This window comes from Patagioenas fasciata, chromosome 7, assembly GCF_037038585.1.
Source record: "Patagioenas fasciata isolate bPatFas1 chromosome 7, bPatFas1.hap1, whole genome shotgun sequence".
NCBI classification, from domain to species: domain Eukaryota; kingdom Metazoa; phylum Chordata; class Aves; order Columbiformes; family Columbidae; genus Patagioenas; species Patagioenas fasciata.
The window spans coordinates 20,546,036-20,552,035 of NC_092526.1; positions in this window are offsets into that span (position 1 = coordinate 20,546,036).

The window sequence follows — 6,000 nt, forward strand, 5'->3', positions numbered from 1 at the left end:
ATGGAGTTTGTGCAGCAGGTGTTATTAGCACTGCTCTGCAACAGTCACTTCAGGGGATTTGTCATCAATCTTAATAATGCCATCAGCATTCCAGCAGATGGTAAACATGATTCCATGCACTCCCTGCTTCTAAACTGCAACAAAATGGATTTCCATCATATGTTTAATTACAAATGAGAAATATATCAGAAACAGACTTCCCTCATGCTGGCATTTCCAAAGGCTTTTTCCAGGCAGGCCAGACTATGTTGCTTTATCTTTTATTTTTTTAATATTTCATTGAGACTGAGTGATTCACAGGAGGTATTATCAGCTCGTTCAGCACTAGAATTAACCTCAAATCATTCCTGTGTACTCTACAGAGATGCAATCTCTTGTTTTGAACTGGAATTTGAGATGCTAGCTTTTTATAGACAATAGTAGATGTTAGCAGCCAATGCAAAATAGCACTTAAATATTAAGTAGAACTTGAATTTCTATTGAGAGCAATTATTTGACTAGCCAACCTCAGATATTTAAAATTACAATCACAATAAGATGCATCGATGGATCAAGATTTTATGTAACTATGTTTAAAGCAACAGATTTGATTTCTAAATACTTATCCTACTGCTCCACTCATTTCCTACCTCATCATCTGTTCAAGGATTCATTTTTTTACTTTCAATCTATGCTTTTACCCTTTCTCTTTGGGCCTATTTCTTCTACCCCCTCTTTGTCATTTCTGACACGTGCATACTTTTAGTGGAGACCATAAATAAAATAAAAATTAGGTGGTATCTAGCTTTCCTTTAGGTAGCACATATAACAAAAGTAGTTCAGACATCATGGGAGGGGGATGAGTGCATTTTTGAATACACCTACAGAAGCCCTTTAAAATAATATTAAATAGTTGGACCATTAATAGCAGCTTTTGGCAATCTGTTTAATTTACTGACAACAAATTTCTCTTCCAATCTGAGGTAGGTCAATGTATACCAAAAAGGTAGTAGCAATTTGGTAAATAGTTTTCCTCTATTTAAAACTTTATGTGTTCTGGCTTACTGACTTTTAGATTAGCGCAGGACTGGATAGCGAGTGGAAAATCCACTATTTAAATGAAGCGTAGTCACTCAGTAGGCCACTGAAATTGGAATCTTTATCGTTGGCATTTCTAAATGTAATGACTGCATATTTCTTGAAATTTGGCACTCCAGTGCTTTATTCTTGTCTTCATGTCTAGAGTATGAGATCAGAACATAAAAATAGCTTCTTGTGTCACCTTTTTCTGAGAAGCTCATTCAAAAATAGAAGATAATATCAGAGCTAGTACGTAAAACTGAAGTAACTACACGACAGAAAATTGCTTAAACAGAGATTTCAACAAATTATGTCCAAGAAAAAATGGAATAAATGCTGTTAAACAGGGTGCTCCACACAACAGTCTGTGTCCCAGTTGAATAAGTTTTCCCACCAAAAACACACATATAGTTACAAAAGCTTGACATGAATTGAACCCTGCATCAATCAGAAAGAAAAAATAATTACTATTCTTCTTTTAGTTTTCATTTGGCACCTTTTTCCAGAATTGCATGTATTAGCCTATACTTAAGCACCTCTTGGCACGACCTCGGTGCTTTTTCAGTAACTGGCATTTATGTTAATTCTATCCTTATTAAGCAGATGTCCTTGCTATCCACTGTCATTAGGTTATCTGGGTAGATACCCCAATAGAAAAGTATGCAAATTAAATGTATCCCAATTAAAAGGAGTTTATGGTAATCGTCACACCTTCCAATAATTTTTTCACATAGTAGATATCATTTTATGAGAAAAAAGTCTGAGCTTTAGCACTTCAGCTGGAGCAATAGTGCAAGAAAATCATCCTGCAGAAGCCTCACTAAGGCAGGGGTGCTGTTCGCAAAATGGGGCCAGGACAGCTGGAGACTGGCAGGAGGGGCACTGTGGTAGAGAAACGGAGGAACAGAAGAGAATGCACTTGGTCATAGAATGGGTTTCTTTAGAGCAAAAGGTTCTGCAGAGTGCTAAGCGTGCAGTTCCTCTGGCCCAGACCATCATCACTGTATATCAGAACAGCACCATCCTCACAGGGACCATCAAATGGACCATCCACCTACAAAGGGATTCACCATATCAGGGATTTAAAGAACATGGATTACTGTGGAACCTTGTGGCAAAAGCTAAAACTAGCCATGAAAATAAGGAGAACCCAATTACAAACAACTAAAAGAGAATTAATATATTTAAAATTATAGATCCACTACAGTTTATTTTGTGAACAAATATATTAGAAGTCCTCCAAAATGTATGTGTAATTATAGAGGAAAATCCAGTTATTATATTTTGGGTACATTATTATAGGCAGCAGTACACAGAAATCAAAAGACAAATTAACAAAGAGATTTGGAATAAACACGGGTCTCAAACTATTTACTATGAAGCTACAGTAAATTGCATTCAGTCGCCTATAGAAAAGTGCTTCCACGCAACTAGGATGACAAATCGATATAACAGCATAAAACTGAAAAGAGTATTCCTAGAATTGGTAATTGTTACTGTTTACCGAAATCTTCAATTACAAAAATACCAAATAAAAACCCCCACTACAGTCTTGAAAAATAGAAATAATGCTTGCTACAGAACAAAGCATGAGACTTAGACTAGTTTGTAGGTGGAAAAACTGAACACTAAAGACAAATGGTAATATTTTATGTCTAAGCAATTTGTAAGTATTACCTCAGATTTCCAGTTTTATTTGTCATATATGCTTTTCTGAACACAGGAAAATAAGCTGAATGAAAATACCTTCTGCCATAGTGGCCAACATCTCAGAAATCTGTCCATAAAAGAATTTACATGAAAATCTCTCAAGTAGGGTCAGTATTCCTGTAATTGATACTAAAAATAGTCCAAAAAGATACTTTAAAAAAAAATCCTATTAAAATGAATGTCTGAAATACTAACTTATATACATTTTTCAAGTAATGGAGCTGCTACTGTGAGATGAAAATTTGAAAAACATTACAGAAATATGCTACATGTTAATAAAATTAACAGTTAAGAAAAATGCAAATCAAATTTATATTAGTCCCTAGCTTGCAAGAATAAAAATAAGAAACAGTACATTCTGAAGTTTTTTAGCTGTTACTGGTAGCTATAGAAAAATGTAGTAGAAATAATTTTAAAAGATATTATTTTGTTCTCAAAGATGCCAACAGTAGTTGAAAACAGAGCATATTTTGTGTTTTCTATTTTATTCTAATACTGTAGAAGCCAGAACACCATTCCCGGGATTCTCTGGTGTTGACCACTGACAGGGCACACAGTGCTGTGGACTGTTCCCACTTCTGCCAGGTACTGGCTGGTGGCAGAATTGGAGACGCATGAGACAGACACGTTCAGGCTGATCCAACAACATGCACAGCTACATTTTTAAATTCATTTCTCCTCTACCTTCCCTCCTTCATTTCTCTTCCGTACAGCCATTTCTGCATCACAGATTGTCCATACCAGATTTCAGATGTAATGGTCAGTTCTTCAGCTGTTTTAAACAAAAATATCCTAATTAATAATGGGTTGTAATTGTACCCGATAGCCAGCTCTGCAAAAGCGTACAAAATGAATAGCGGTTTGAAGCCACAGCCCTTCCCACACAGAACACCCTATTCATTGCAGCCACCTGCTGTCCCCTCATACCCTCGGCACGTGAGCCTCTCGTTCCCCTCCACACACCTACGTTCTGGTTGAGCTCTCTGTGCCCCTGCGCTGCAGCTGCCCCCGGCACTGCCGTCCCTGTGCTGTCAGCCAGCTCCTCTGCTGGCTCTGTGCCACCGCAGACCTGCACCCTCCATGTACCCCACAGTGTGGGGAGCAAGGGTGCAAGGGAGCCTCATGGACCAGAAAGACGGCTACTTTCTTCAATCCAGAAACCTTTCTCTTGCTACTACCCTCCAAAAACACTTCCCATAACAGCCAAGGAAAATATGCTGCTAACCATAAAAGCAATTAGAAAATAATGCAAATTAATTTTAAACCAATTATCTCCTCTAAACCAGATAAATAAGAGGCAACAAACCCCACAGTAGTGGTTAAGATCCCCTATATCACCTTTAAATCCAGCCACGTTTAGGTATTCCAGTGTGTTGATTCTACCTCCTGGCCTATTTGCTAAAATCATTCATTGTATTAAACATTACCTTTCAAGTTCAATTCCATTTAAGCAGTAGCAGCAGTGCTCTTTTGGGGAAGGGCTTAGAGACAGACTGATTTAACAAGATAACCGGTGATGGGTGATACCATAGGCATTTTTCTTGAAAAACAGGTTTACAATGCTCATGGTAATAAAACATCCCTAGTCCCTGTGGTCTAATCAGTCATTTGTTTCAATACTGACACATCATGCAAAAATTTTTCAGCTAATCTCGAGGAAAGGCTACCATAACTCACAGAAGTAGACAGATTGCTATAAAATGATGCGTTTCCACAAGACATAACCTATTGTACATGTACTGGAAGGAATATTCTTATAAAGAACAACTACATGTCAAGAAATTAAGTACAATACATATTTAAGATAAAAGACTGCAGCAGCTATGAGAAAAGCATAGATTGATTAAAGATGGATGAAGCACAATTCTCCTTGATTGCTAACACCGCACTCATTTTAAATGTATATTTCCAATGCTTGTTCACTGTTAGTTTCATAAAATTCAAGGTGAATGTATTAATTGATTATATGTTACTGTGAAAATGGCTTTTACAGGTTATTTTATATAATTTTCTTTTTAGGAGTTCTATTTGAGGATTCATTAAGTTACATTGCATTTTAAAATATTTTCTTTTTCTTAGCTTTTCTTTTTTTAAAATAGTTACTGGAAAATAGTCTCCAATCCAGGATAATCAATTCAGGGGTCAAATTTTGCTGCTTCTTACACACCATCCATAATATCTAAAACTAAAAGCAGGTAGGAGTTACTTCAGTGAGATCATATACAAGAGTAGCATTAAATTGGTATACAAAAATAAATCTGTCTGCAAACAATTAAAAGGAAATAGTCTAATGAAGGCAGTACATTTTGAAAACACATGCTATTTAATCAATTAAGGACTCTGGCAAATCAGCTCTGCAAAATCTTGCTGGAGAGATTTATGCAGTCACCAGACCAACCACCTACCCCTTCTCTTTTTGGATATCGCCACCTCTTTTACAGAGACAGCAGAAGTGGATACTCAGTGAACCTTTCATGTTATTCCCTTGCAATAAAAACATACTTTTGCTACTCCAGCTGTTTCAGTTATTACTTAATGTAAGAGCACCGAAAATACCAGCTTTGACTCATTCAGGTCTTGCTTAGCACTGATTTACTCATTGTGTCTCAAACGGCTGAGGCTACAGCGTGATGATGTGACCATAGTAATGCTACTGTGCAAACTACCTGTATGGCACATGGACCCACTATTGTGATAAGCTAAATTCAGTTGATAGGTCACAGAACTGAAAATCAAAGTTTTGAAATATAAATGCCCATGTACATTTGGTCTCCAAGCCATCATTTGTTGTTTCTACCTATTTCTACATACCAATAAATGAAATTAACAAATTTTTCTCGGTCAGCTTTTCTATGTCCAAATACTGTTTCAATGAGCAACTGGTGCCTTTTATTGTGATCCTTACCACCACAACTCTTCTCTTGTGGAAGAAAACATGGGCATGAAATGGCAAAAGAAAGCTTTCAAGTATCATTGTCTGCTGACCTATAAACTGGGCAGCACACATGAATCTGCAACCTGCAGTGTTACAGAAATTTACCCTGTGGTATTCTGGAGAACATCTCCCCCAAAACAGCACCCCCTATCCGATCTGCTGGCTCTGGATATGCTATCCTCCACCCAAACCCCACCTCTGTTTCCTACCAATAGCTTGTAACACACACACACCCACTTTATGTCTCCTAACAGGAAACAGAAAGTGAGAAAAGTTCACTTTCATCAACATGGAAG